The 14,694-nt window shown below is 43.9% G+C and overlaps 1 protein-coding gene across 3 annotated transcripts in view; it reads left to right on the top strand.

Moving 5' to 3' along the window:
* CHLSN (cholesin) overlaps nucleotides 1-6,745 on the top strand; it is a 141,378-nt gene extending 134,633 nt beyond the window's left edge. Inside the window, exons 6-7 of one of the 3 annotated variants that reach the window (XR_015698587.1) lie at nucleotides 4,640-4,739; nucleotides 6,710-6,745. The gene's annotated coding sequence lies outside the window, so the exon portion shown is untranslated. Of the gene's footprint in view, nucleotides 1-20; nucleotides 269-4,639; nucleotides 4,740-6,421; nucleotides 6,656-6,709 lie in introns of those variants that run through there. The other 2 variants (XR_015698588.1, XM_087730465.1) reach the window with 2 other exon arrangements.
* The last annotated feature ends 7,949 nt before the right edge of the window (nucleotides 6,746-14,694 follow it).

Raw genomic sequence — 14,694 nt, 5'->3', positions numbered from 1 at the left:
ACCTTTGATGATTTTGACAGATTTGGCAAGATTTGTATTTCTTGGACCTTGGTTCTGGCCATATGCAGATGTTGACAACTCTGTGAGAAGACAGGCTTTGTAGATGAAGAATGTCATATTTCTTTTTATATCAATTAATATTAAAAGCACATAAGGCCTGCCAATCTGGAGTCCATGTGAACAATAACATTTGGAAAAGAACAGCTAGAGCCTCTCACCAGTACAGTAATAGCCCTCTGCAAGTGAGGTCCTGCTCTGCACTCCTCTTCCTCAGCTGCAGTTCCAACTTTCCCTTCAGTGCTACCAATTACTGGGTGAAGGACATGGTCTTTGGCCTCCACTTCTTGCAGTTATGGAAAATTCAGAAGCTAAAAACTAAGGTAATTGTTGCTATGGTTGGGTTTGGTAGAGAAAGTGAAGTATGATGTTTTCTGCCACCTGTCTCTTGGTGTATGGTGCTGTTCAATGGTCAGTGGTGTCTGGAAAGTGGGTAAAAGGCTTGTAAAACTTCTGCTTTGTATTGTTACTGTATATGTCTTGGGTTTCAAAGCTCAGTATGAAAGGGTTGTCTTATACTTGATGTTGTAGTACAAATAGGAAATTTGTACTTAATTGCATTTTGCTTTTTTACTTTGCCCCTTTTCTTAAAGAATCTTCAACTGGTTGGCAAACAACTAATCTTCAAAACACCCAGGAAATGCAAAAGCAAACACATTTTTGGGAGATATGTATCGCTAGGCCCGTTTTAAAGACAAGATTATGAGGACCCAGACAACTTACCCAACACAGCGTGCAAATGCAATAACACCTCTGGCAATCAAATTCCATTTTTTCCATATGCTAGCCACCAGGCCAGCTTCTGCTTCCTGCTCAGCTTGGTGTTTTAATTTAGGGATTTACATTGCATGATGAATAAGTATAGCAAGATTTTCTCCATCATGTATTTTGAATGATGTATTTTAAATTATTAAGTGTATAATCAGTTATTGAATTCCTGTAGCTGGTCAAAGCTGTACAGGAGATATAATCTGGCACTTCATTCACTTTGTTTTGTCATTTGGTCACATAGAATTTTCAAATCTCAACATTGCTTGTAGCTTAGGCAATGGTATGGATACAGATAGGACAAAATCGTGTCTCTGCCTCTGTTTAAATCGGACTGCTGTGTTAATAAAAATTGCATCCAAGGCTAGAAGTAACAGCGTGTACAGACTGACAAATTACATCTTCATCTGCCTACTCTAATTGTCTTCTAGTTGAGTTAATCTGTATTGCGTAGCTCTGGCTAGAAGAATTTGTATCCTAAGAGAATGCTGAAGTCAGGACTTCTAGGCAAAATAAAGGAACATTAATTACTTAGAATTGCTTAAAGCTGGAACTGTGCCTCTAATGGAAGTACTAATTACTCAAAATTTGACAATGTAAAAAGTTCCCTTTAATTTGGCTGATCCTTGCTATGGATTGTATATCTTCTTGGTTCTCTGCTGTCTGCCCACAATTTTAATTTGTTATCAGCATTGTAAAATTGCTGGGTAAATTAATTCTCTGTTCTTATTTGGAAAGGGTGTATCGTAGCTGTTGAATGTGTAGTTTATTTCCTTGTTTCCTCTCACTGGAGAATAGCTCTGCTGTGTTTCTGTTGATTTTAAAGCAAGGTGACTCTTGACTCATCTCCCATCATTTCAAATAGCTTAGAAATGCACTTCTTTGGTTTGAGCTCAGTTTTTCTGTTTGTGGGTTTGTTGGGTTTTTTTTGCCACTGAGTAATGAACGTTAAAATCTACTCACATTTCTGCAAATCAGTGTCAGAAAAAACAATCATAAAAGAGATTTAAGTTGCAAAGTCAAGCACTCAGAAAATTAGAAAACATAAGAATGGAAATCGTCTGTGTAATTTTAATTTCACTCCTTCATGCATTTGTAGTATGATGCAACCTCTATGGCATCAGTTGTGTATAACTGATAAGTCATTTATTCAGTGTTTTCCTTGAAGTTCTGCTGCTATTCTCATTTTCAAAATTTAGGTCTATGAAGTAGTACTAAAGCTAGAGAAAGAACTTTGCTCTGTGGATATGGTCCTGCACAGAAGAAATAAGTGGGAACTTTCCTATTCATTTAGTATAGGAACTAGTCATAGATGTTTCATCACAAATGTTCCCTTTAAAACATGTTTTAACGTTCTGATTCATTTACAGTCAAAATACTAAATTGATGTTACTTAATTTAAATCCAATTTTGTTGACATAAAATTTTCCAGTGGCTTATTCTGGTTTAGTCTTTGGTTTCCTTTTATGTCTTCCTTTCTGTACAGCTGAATGAGCTGGTTATTTCTGTCCCTGCAAATAGGAATATTAGTTGTTTACAGTAATTCCAGTCATAAAAGGACACAACTAAATGTCCTTGCCTTTGCAGGACAAGCTCATTTTAGCAGTGATTTATAATTACATTCTATTTCAAATTCTTCATAAGAATTCATAGTCAACAACTTAATATGGTAAAAAAATAATAATTTTTTTAAAATATGTTTTTTTCCCTACAAGGAGCAGGGAATACCAAACTAAATAAAACTAATGAGTAGATGGTGGGGGAAGGGCAAAGCAAAACAGTGGTTTATCTTTCTTTGTCAAAACAAAGCTGAATAAGAAGCTTGTGCTACTAAGAAAGTTTGGCTGGTGTTACCGACACAGAGGGAGAGACCTTCGGTTAAAAACAGAACAGTCATACAGTTGCTCCTATTGATTCCTCCCCCCGCCCTGCAGAAAATTTTTGGCATTCCCCAACAAAACCCACGAAAACACCTACGTCAAAAAGTTGAATAGGTTTCAAAATCAAATACTTAAAGGCCAAGAAATGCCACATGTATATGAATGGCCAGAAGAATTCAAATTCTACCTCTCTGCGCCTCCAGCCTGGAGACTGAATGAAGGAGGATTGTGTTAGAAGCAAACAAGCAAAACCCCCTAAATTATGTGAGCACATAGTTAAAGATTACCAGATACCCTTCTATTCATAGGAAGGTGGAATTGCATTTCCTATTAGCTTTAGTTATTCAGATTTTTTAAAGAAGGTTTGCTGCTAATTGAAATATCATGTAGCATTTTGCTGTGACAACTTAAATCTGTTCTCCTCATGGTCCTACGTGTATTTTATAAAGCCCTGGGACACAGGATCTGTCACTCTCATTTGCTTATAAGTAGCTAGACCTAGCTACGGCACTGTGAAAATCATCATTTGCTGTTGAGCTCCTTTGGACCCAAAGGAGGATGTTGACACTGTGTTTCCTTGGACTGGTCTAGAGGTACAACAGGCTTTGGCACCATCCTTTGTATCCACCAGGCTTTCTTAAGCTCCATGAAATTGCCCGAATGTGGTACAGTGATGCTGCTTATGGAATTTGCCAAGTGAGCAGCAGCGTTCATCTGTGGAGCGCTTTGAGACGTGAAGCTGCAGGATCTCAGCTGCTCGGGATGCTCAGCACACAGCTTAATGCCTTCCTTGGCCTTGCTGCCCGTTTTCAGTCTCGGGCTGCTGAGAGTCACAACCATTTTATTTGTCTACTTTCTGTGGGCTTAATTTGACTAAACAAACTTTTTTAAAGCTATTTTGGCATATTGAAAGCTTAAGCTACAGCCATAGTGTTTCTCTGGTAGCATAGACGCATATAAATAGACTTTATGGATTCCACAAAGAGAGTACCCTTTATTAGAAGGAGAAGCTCTTGCAGGATCCTGGAAATGACTGCCCAGCACCCTGATTTACCTTGTTAAATAAGACCGATATTTCTGTGAGCTGTCACAAATACATGCTAGCAGATAGACGCGACGACAGACAGCCAAGAAACCATGTATGGGCATCAAACATGCCAGAGGGCAAGGATGACAGGCGGGAATGTAACCTCCTGAAGTTGCTTGGTTAAGGCAAAGTGCCACCTGGCACGTATCCTGGCTGCCATAAGGTTAAAAATAACAAATAGTATCCCTATTACATAAGGAAATCTTTTGTTCTTGTTTAATGGGGCACTATGATACACCGGAAAGATTAAACATGGAGCTTCTCTGAACTCTTATTTGCGGTTACTGCTTGGGGCCAAAAGAGCTGAAAATACCAGGGCTGATTGTAAGGAGGGCCCTGCGTACAAGCTGCTAGTGTTAAACAGGCGAAATCTGGGTGAAATTCCAGTGTCTGAGTGTCAAACCAGTTCACCGCACTGGTGACAGCCTCGGGAAGGACTTCTAGTTCCTTCTTGTGATGATCATGTTACTGTAACACAAATACAGAGTTCTGTATTCAAACTAGCCTACAAACCCTCTGGATGGCTGCAGTGCATTGGCCACGATCTGCTGCTTATTGCAATAAAATGGATAACGGAGAAGCTGTTGAAGTTACTGCAGATGAAATTGAAATTCGCTCCAGAAGTACAGTTTTCACCCCACCTCGTCTGCGTGCAGGTCACTTCCAGTCCCACGACAGAAACACCTGCTTTGGTTTCAGTTAAAGAATTAATCAGAAATTATACTAATGCTCAGGTTTTCCTTTGAGTCCTACAAATCGCCTTCTCCTCCTTCTGTTCACGCTCAATGTGAGATGCTGTCTGTGATGAATCTGCAGCCTGTGTCCAAGCCAAATTCTCCCTTTTCAGTGGCAGCTTTGAGGACTGCAGAAGGCAACACTTATTTCCAGTTCAGCTGCACAGCTCTGCCTGTACCCATCATCTCTTGGTCGGCTATGATGCCTTTCAGGTCAGTACATCTGTTACTTGGTAACCCTTACCAAAATTTTTTGGAAGCTTCCAGTGCCTGTTGTAAGCAGGAGCATTCATCAGCAGGTGGTCCTCATGCTTCCCTTCTAGGCCCTCAGCTCTACCTACACCATCTCTGTCCACCCAGCGATCTGCTTCCACTATCCATCTTTTTGTGGGAAAGTGCTCTCTGGTGCTTGTCACTTCAGCTAGGATAGCAGAAGTCACTGGGGTTTAAAGGTCTCAATATATCATGGTCTGTAAGAACTGAATTATCCTTAAAATTCACCCCAGGTTCTTTCCCAGGATGGCTCTGGATTTCAATCTCCATCAGCTCTTCCCTGGGGAGATGTCCCATCAAGCAAATTCAGACCTTACATCTGGATGTGTAGTGTGCTTTTACTTGGAAGAGATGATGCCAGTCTGAGCCTCATCCCAGATTGTGTGTGACTCGTAGGAAATGGGGGAGATGGCAGAGATTATTTAAGCACTTTTAAAACTGCCATAGATGACTAAAAAGAAACCTTCAAACAAAAGGTTATCAGTGCTCTGATAACGCTTGTGAGCATCTGCCTTTTGTTTGGGTAGAGAAATATGTGTCGGTCTTTCCAGCATTCAGTCCATGCATTTACTTCCCCTTGCTCCTTGATTCGGGTTTCCAGGCAGTACCACCTTCAGGAGGACCGTTCTCTAGGCTGTCCCTTCATATAAATGAACACTTACTGGCCAAATTACTGAGTTGCTGATGAGACTGCTCCACCCCTTGTACAATCGGCTACAGCGGTTTGAAGGATAAACAGGGTGAAGGTACAGTCACAGTGAAATGCTGCTCTTTGAAATTATGATCTCCTCATACAGTTTGTATAGGGCACACACCTCAGCCAGAACTCAGCCTATTGTCAAAAAGAAGAAAAACCTTTAGATAATTTTAATTACCAGTGATGGAAATTCCTCAGAGATGGAAAATCTGCAGTGAGCAGACGGTTGCATTATGGATATTGCACCAGCATCCTTCTTTCCTTCCTGTACGAGCTCCTGAGCAGATTATAACTCGCACTAACTTATACGTGGAAAAGTTCAGCTGAGTGAATTAGCAAAGAAGAGGAGGAGGAAAACAGCTCATCAAAGTTAAGAAATGCAGAAGTTAACTTTTATTTCAAAACAGGCCAGGTACAGCTATCTGGATTCTGAGTCTGTGATATTTAAATAAAACTCATTCAAAAATGATCACCTGTGCAGCAATATGGCATGAAATAGCTCTCTGCACTTTATGATATTGTATTAGTTTTCTTTTGAACAGCCAAGACTGCCAACTGTAGAACACAGTATGTGGAAGGAAAACTACAGCAAGCTTGACAATTACTTCCAGAGGTTGGTTCAGTCCTACAAAATATTCATTGGCTCTCTAAAAAAAACCCAGGGGTTCCCCCTTTGTTTTCGAAATCCTTTTTTTATTATTTCAGCTGTCTTTGGACAAAGGGAGGGAAAAAAAAGTGACCACAGAGAGATCAAGAGTACATATTTGACGTTGTTTAATGAGAAAATACTGACTCTTGTTGAATTACCCTGTAAATGCAGAGCAGACAGAGTGTCTCAGTTCATTTTGTTTGGGTTTTTCTGGGGGGGTGCCAGTAGAGGATGAAAGCACGGCAGGTGAGTCTTGGTTTATGCTGTTCCCTACAGGAGTGTTACAGATGGTTGCTACTCCAAGAGAAGAACGAAGGGAATGTGACAAATGCTGTCCTTCTGCAAACAGCACGTCCTGCATGCTTTTCTGCTCTGCTTGTGCCGATGTTCCCCTTCCTTCTTAATAGAATGGCGTTTCAGCAGTAGAATGTATCGGTCAACCTTTATTTGCATCATTGCTATGGCTGTGGGTCTTGTATACCTCATAAAATTGCTTTAATAGTCAAATTAAACTTTCGACCTGCTATATGGCTGCAAGCCACTGGTGTTTTGAATTGTCTGCAGGAACGCGTCGGAGGATGCTCTGTGGACTCCAGCGGCGGTCCTGGCAAAGGGCAACTGAACGCAGGTAATGGAGAACACAGGCTCCAGACAGTTTAAACAGGAAGCTAATTTCACTGTAACGTGGAACTGTGTAAATGCTGATTGAAAATGGCAACTACAGCATGTGTGCCTTGATATCAGGTGCCATATAAGTTGCTGATACTTGGGTTTGGTTTTTTTTTGAGAGCTGAAAGGTATTTCCAGTTCAGCCAGTTACAGGAAGATAATTATCGGTCCCACGAAACTTTTTGCTGCAGAGATTTGAAAATTACAAAATACCATGTCCTGCTACGGCAGCCTCGTGGATTAAAATGTGCTGTAGCATTTCAGAGTGATTTTTTAATATCTGGAAATGATAAAGTAATTGTCTCGGAGGAAGGAAGGCAGATGTCTCAGTTGGCTTATCTAGAAAATCCTGCCATTTCTTTCAGACATGACCTTTACCTAGGTCATCTTATCTTTCTTGCAACTCAACTAGATCATCATAATGGGCACCAGCTTGACATACCCTTGAAATGGATTCACAATCCAGCCCAAGCTGTTTTGCGGATAGAAGAAAGTAAAATGCTTATAGTCCTGTTCTGATTGTCAGGATGCTAAAGCTATAATTCAAGTCATTAGGCTTAGTATATAAAGCCCTTCATAATCCAAGTCTTAAGAATCTGAAAGGTCACTTGTGGTCCAATAATCCTGAATAGTAAATGTGACGAGCTAGTGGTGACTGTCTTGGTCCTAAAGCGCCTCTTAAAATAAACACTAGTCTCTGCCCCAAAAGCATATGCACGTTGTTTCAGCGTGATCCAAGAGGCTGTGCAAAGAATAAGCAGCTTGACTGTTCCACAACGTCATGCAATACTGATGTTTTTGGAAATTATTTTAATAACTGGACTGAAGGAATAGATGAGGATGTTCAAGGTTTTAAAGACACACACTCCTGTGGCTGCAATGGTCCAGTGGAGAGATATCTACTGCAGACTGCTCATCACCAAGATCTCCCAAATCCTCCCCAAAATCTGCCTGTGCAGCTGCTCAAGCACATAAAATGAGCAAAGGTGACTTAGATGATAGGAACAGCAGGGCTTTGCTCATCCCCTGGTCCTGACAGCAGCATCAGAGATCATTCATACAAGACAACGTTCACACAAGTGATGGGGACGGTGGGTGTGAGGAGAGGGTAACATCTGGCCAGAGGTGCAGGTACCATTAAGCAGGCAGGGGGCTGAGAAGATCTGGCAGATTCAAGGCAACCGTAGCCCAGCTGTGACGAACTTGTAGGGATCCGAAAGGAGAAGGCTTTGCAGAGCAGCTCAGAAAGTGGGTTTGGTACCTGGCGGTGCAGGATGGCTGCGTGGAAGGAGCCCCGGGGTAGTTTTGTGGGAGGAAAGGACAAGTGGCAATGTGGCAGACCTGGAGGATGCAGGCATGGACCGATGGGATAATTTATAGGGTCGATTGCACATGAGATTGAGCACATGCTTTGCTATATCGCAATTAGGGAGCTCAGTCCTTTACCCACCTCCTTGATACCGCCTCAGAAAGATGCCAGAGGGGTAAAGAAACGGAGGGCTGGGAGCACTTAACCTTTTATGGGACCACTTCTTGGGTCCCCTCTTGGTGCCTGGCCTTTTCATGCATGTTTTTGTGCTGAGGGCGGTTAGATGCCAGCTGGGAGGAGAGCTGGATGACTTTGTTTTTCCTCTTTAATATCTCCTTGCCTTTCAATTTGTTCAGTATTTGGAGTGATTTCATCTTTATATTGTATTTATTCAGTGATGCTCTGGATATAGTTATTTTTGTGCCCTGAAGGGCCTACTTTTCCATTCCATATTAATATATAACTTCTATTAACATCAAGGCATGGTGCATGCATAAAGGAGCACTGAATAGCTAAACTGTACTTAAATACCTGTGACCCCTTGGCTTTTCTATATGGGATGATTATTAATACTCCGTCCTTGCCGTGTTTCATCAGAGGATGCTGCCACACAAGGCATAGCTGGGGAGGTCTGATCATTCCTTTATTACAGAAGGGAAAAACAGAGGGAAAGAGATTAAAAGATTTGCCAGCAACACAGAGCAATCAGTGGCTGTGCTGAAAATAGAAACCAGGCTCCTGGTTTCCATTCCCCAAATCTGGCCTCTAGACAACATGACTATATTAAAAATGTAAATGCAAATATAGAAAATATTTCCTTTTTGAAACCTTCCCCGCTAACATTTCGTGTCCTTTTGAGTCTCTACTTCACAGAATAAGCTGGTAGCACTTGGATCAAAGACTCAGCAACCAGATGGGCTACGCTCACTGCGTATAGCAAAGGAAGCTGGACTGAACCACCAAAACCTCAGAGTGACCAAAAAGCTCATGGCAGAAGGTGGGAGGAGGCTTGTGTCTATTTTGAGACAGAAAAGTATTCAGTAGCTGTAGGCTACTGTTCAAAATACTTTGATTACTGTATTTAAGGAAGCCAAAAGTGATACTGTGGTGACAGTCAGTCCCTCAGCCTTTGTATTCTAGAAAATATTCTCTCTTATAATGTACTGCAGATATGAAGCTGGCAGCTTAAGGACATGGAGACATTTTAACTGTTTGGTATTAAGTTTGCAGATGATGGGTAAATCAAACACAACTGAGGTTTGCAATACGTAACCAGAAGGGAGTAGTGAACTGAGTCTCACTGAGGTACTGCACAGCTGCAGGGCCTCTTGCTCTTCAAGCCAGAGATGCTGGCAATACCATTAATGGTCTCATTCCTTTGGGTTTGTCCCAGCTTTATTTCTGTTCCCATATTGTTCCTCTATGCTGTAAACAGGCTTGATGCTATTTTTATTTTTTTGATCATGTGGATGCAACCCAACCAAACAGACAGAGTAAACTTCATGGGAGAAACTGAATTTAGAAATGCATCCCTGAGTCATGCCAAAGAGAGTCCATGTTAAAGGCTTTTTTAAGAAGCAATTTGAAAGCAGTCTCCTTTTAAAGACACTTCCCTGTACTCATTACAGGGCCATAATGCTGCAAATCAGGGCTAAATTCTGCCAGGGTCACTCTTGCACATGTCTTTGTATGGGAAGGGTGTGAGATGTAGCTGCACTTGTTCGGAAATCCCCCATGGAGCTGGTGACAGTAGTGCATGACTCGCCATTGTGTCCAGCAAAACTGTGAACATGGAACAGAGGGATCACGGACACATCGTCATCGGGACATCTGAAACAGAAAGCGAGTGTTGCTGGAGCCTGTGGAGGAGATTGAGCCCCCCTGCAGTGCATCCCGAATTCCTGCTGTTGTTAATGGCAAGCTGTAATATCAACTAATGCTAAAACTCAGCTGATGTCAGAGGGACAAGAGTTGGCCTTGGTGAAGTTGATGCATCTTCCCTAAGACATCTCACCCCAGAGCTCAGCTCCTTCTGAACCCCTTTCCACTCGGCAGAAGCACAAAGTAAATGAGATGAGGCGAAATTTAAACCATGGTGGCAAGCTTGAGGACATCCCCTGTTCTCTGGAGGGAACTTGAATCTGAAGCTCCTTGATCTAACAAGTTCTGGGACCAAGTGGTGCTTCCTGCAGGCCACTCACCTGCCCAGAGAGTGGGGACATGGGGGGATGTGGGATTGACACCTCATGGTTCACTGGTCTGGGATAACAGCCCAGCTAACCTGCACAGATGTGCTCAGCTTTGGTTGTGGTGTTAGTCAACAGCTGAGATAAAGACCTAGCAATTTCTTCTTGCAATATTTTTTGAGATTACAGTGGGCTCTTCTTTATAAAAAGGAGAATACTTACGAGTACTTCACAGTGATTTAGAAGATCTTATTTCAACAACTAGATTTACATTATCATAACTATAAAGTTGCAATGCATAAGGTGTACTGACTATTTCTGGCTTTACTTCCCACCTTTCCTGTTTCACTAAGGCTTTGGAGCTCTAAGACTATTTTAATGGCTGGGAAAAGCCTGTTCAGAAAATATCTTTTGTGTCGTCTTCTTGCTCATAGTTGATATGATAGCAAGAAAAAAGCAGTTTTCATTAGCAAAACTGTTGCCTTTTCCCTTTTTTACTGGCTTAGGAGAGCAAAAGTTTCACTGATGAAGCCTGAACGTGATGCAATTTTCAGTGCTCAGCCAGCAGCTTCTGAAATACGGCCACATTTTGTGAGGTTAATAACATTGTAGCCACCAATGTTGAATTTTTTTACTGGTTCAAGACCTGTGTCTCTGACCTAATTAGGCTTTTACTGGCTAACGGTTTATGGAGCAAACCTGTAAGGATTTATTGCCTGGCTCCTGAAGAATCGCTAGCAAGAGGGAAATGAAGCTGGCTAGCGCTGTAATCCTCCTTCAAAATGGTTAAGTGCCTCATTCCCTTACTGCAGGTTGATAACCGTCCACACGGTTAACCTGGTCAGATAATGCTGCTACATTTTAACTTAAAATTACTGATTGGATTAAATATTAATCTGTAACCTCCAAAGCAGCGCGGTGCCCCTTTGGCTGGTGGTGCAGTGCAGCGATACATTAGCATTTCTGAACCCCACAATTTGCAAATCCCTAAAATGCTTCCATGGGAGGTCTGGGTTCCTTTAAAACAGCTCTCGACCAAATGGAGATGGGCTCATTTCTCAAGTATTGCCACTTCTGGGACTACAGGTTGAAAACCGCAGGCTGGATTTTACAACTGCAAATCATGTTTCAAGTGCTTCATGGGTGATAAAATATCCTAATTGTGATAGATTGAGTTACTTCGTTATCTGCTGGGGGCACCTTTACTGTGTCACCCTTTTGGGTACACCGGTTAGTGACTGCGATTCTGCTTTTGTTTCTATCACTGTCTCATGTGGCCTTTGAACTAATTCTCTCCCTTTCCCATTTGGATTTTCCTTCTATAGACCAGGGATAATGGCAATTCTTTTGCTGGAGTGCACTTCACATTCAAGTGACGGGTAAAGTGCTGCCGCTGGAGAACAGCTAACATCCCTGAAATGAGTGATGGACCCCGGGAACCGAGAGTGCAGCAGAAATATGATGGGGCTTTTTAACAGACAACCTACACAGGACTGGAGAAGCTTGTATTCCACTTAACACCATTTAAGCACTTTAGCCTTCCTCTGACAAATGCCTGGCCTGCAGCTCTGAACAGAAAACCCCAAACCGCTCCAAACCCAGTAAGAGCTGGTGCTCCCGAGCTCTGTTAGAAGACACAAGTTCATGGTAGGCAGCTCCAACCTAGAAGACAACGCTTGTGCGTGGATTAATGACTTAAAGGCACTTGCTGGTTTCAGGGTCAACAGCGTTTTGGCTGTGCACGGCGCAGAGGGGTTTGGGCCACAGCTTGCTCGGGGCTGTCCCGGCTTTGCTGCGCCTGGCTGTCACGGTTGTCGGCACGTGTTAATTAGCTGAAGAGAAAGGTCTGAGGCAGCTCGTGCTGCTTCAAAGGGCCATTCAGGGTAACATTTAAAACAGAGCTCGCAAGAAAAATAAATGGAGAAGGGCTTAGTTTTTTCCTGTGGCCGCCTGCAAGCTGTGGCCGTGGAGCACAGAAAGTGCTGCCGAGGCCACCCACGCCGGAGGGCTGCTGGCTCCTTCCCGGCTGATCTGCTCTCTGCGCGGGTCCTGCTGCCTCCCGCTGATCCCACCGGCACCCCAGGGCCCAGCCCCCTGGTCTTCTCGTGCTTGCTTGAGGGGGGCTGCGTGGAGATGGGGAGGAAAAGCCCACTCGTGGGCAGGGCAGGAAAGAGAGAGGGGGAATGGTGTTTTCACAGTTGCAACCTGAAATCCCAACCTGGAGGCCTGACCTATTTGTCTTGGCAAGGCTGGCTATTGTTTGGTGTGTAGCACTGTGGGACTGTGGAGGTGGGAGGCTTTGCCTGCCCGTGATTCCGTGTTTGCTTTGGAAGAGCTGCCGGTCTCAGGCTCTGTCAATGCCAGGAGGAAAGCGGTGGTGTGAAGATGCGTCCCGGGATGGCACAGGACGATGTGGGCAGCAGAGGTGGCTGTTCCCGCAGCGCCGGGGAGGGCAGCGTGGCTTTGCCACCCAGGCACAGGCTCGGATGTGCAGAGCTACCTGTGCAGGCAAATGCAGTGCAGGCAGGGCAGGGCTGCCCGTGGGTGCCATCAGGGAGCAGACCCAGGCAGCAAGCAGTTTTTTGCAGAGAGAAAAGGGAGGGGGAGAAATGCATGAAAACTTCATGCTGAAAGAGAGGAGCGAAAAAGTGTTTATCTTAAACATGTCCCATTTATGCATAATTAAGCACCAGCTAAAACCCGGGATTGAAGCTTCAAGGATCAGAGACCGGCCAGATGGGATGAGAATGCCAGGGAAGGAGAACTTAAAAAACATGGCAAATCATCCTTTGCTGCAGCTGGGTTTTCCAGTGGTGCTGGGGAAGGAGGAGCCCCGTGTGAGAATGAAGAGCAAACCTTGAAGCCTCAGAAAAAAGTAAAAGGTCTGAGAGCAGAGTTTCTGCCAGGCTGGCCCCTGGAGAGACTAAATGTCTCGGCCCAGTGCTCATCAGGTAAAACAGCTTCAGACTGGAGCTGCCAAGTGTGCTAGAGGAGGGGACAGAGCATTCGCCTCTGCTGCAAGGTTACTTCATTGTAATCACCTTGAAAAATATACTAGAATAAAGGAATTGGGCAACCTGCTTTGGGACTGAGGCCTTTTCTCTAAAGCAGAAATTTAATTCTTTCCTGTTTGTTGCACAAAGCACCAGATGCCCAGAAGGGACGTTAATTCATTAGTGCTGCCCACCTACGGGAGAGGCTGGGGACACAGTTGCGTGTGACAGGGACTTTGCTGCAGGGCTGGAGAGCACATCCCAACGCCCTCTGTGTGCAACTGCTGTATGTGCTGGTGAATAACACGATGCTTCTCAAAATTGCCAGATGATGCTCTGAGAGACAGATTTATCCGCCTCGTAAATGTAGTCCTGAATACCACAGCGCAAGATTTTGAAGGCTCTCTCGGCTTCTGATTCCTGCAGGAGTGGGACTCGAGCAGCATGGTATTCCTGAGGCACTTTGCTGTGCAAAGTTACAGTAGGACACATCCAGAAATAGTGATTATCACAGTCTGAATTTTAACCCCACCTGCCCATTGCTGACTCCAAGGGTAGATGCAAAGAAGGAGACCTCCGTTTCTGCTTTTTAGTCCTCTCTGCCCAAGAGTGGCTGATGTGGAGGGGCTTGACCTCCAAATAATTATACACGGCCCAAGGAACGACTTCCTTTCCCAACTACAAATCCATGGGTGGTTCGGTCCCAGGGCACTCTGTGTAAGGGCTTTTCTTTCTGTGCTTTCCTTCCCGTAATTTCTCCTGTGACTTGTGACATGACCCTGCCCTGACTGGGGAGGTTTGATTTTTTTCAGAGAGATCATTTACTCCTAGAGAAAGGTTAATTTTCATTTTAATTTTTAACTTAAATCTCTTAGGTGAAAATGTTTTTTCAGGCCATCTAAGATGCTGTTATCTTTGCCCAGCTTTGCCTCTTTCACGGACTGCTTCACCCCACAGGTAATAAGTAACCTTTTCTCCCCCTGGGCAGGCAGGCTGGGGGTGCGTGGAGAGGTAGGCTGATTGCTTCCTTGCTCCCTTCTCTTTGGGAATCATAAAGACATTTTTAATGTCAGAGTGACATCTCTCTGCCTCTTGCTTTTGGTAATTCTTACAGTGTGAGACAATGTCTTCCTACACTGTGTCCTGCTTACCTCCTTTCTGCAGGGAGCCCAAAAGACCTCCCAGAAATGACTACAGAGAAAGGGTAGGAGCTGACTCAGCCCCAGGGGAGCGGGGCTGCGGGCACAAGGGCTGCATTCACAGCCCAGCCCTGACACAGGCTCCTGGGCCGTCCCGGGGCACAGCCCTGTGCTGCACTCCTCAAAGCCACATAGGCAAGTCATCGTCCCAGCAAGGACGCAAACGCGCATATCCAGACTCCCAGTCTCCTGC

The sequence above is a fragment of the Nipponia nippon genome, unplaced genomic scaffold (genome assembly GCF_047370975.1).
Source record: "Nipponia nippon isolate SJK-2023a ecotype South Korea unplaced genomic scaffold, ASM4737097v1 scaffold_5, whole genome shotgun sequence".
In the NCBI taxonomy this organism is placed as follows: domain Eukaryota; kingdom Metazoa; phylum Chordata; class Aves; order Pelecaniformes; family Threskiornithidae; genus Nipponia; species Nipponia nippon.
The sequence above is the reverse complement of the archived record's forward strand: the minus strand, read 5'-3'. Positions and strand labels throughout refer to the sequence as shown.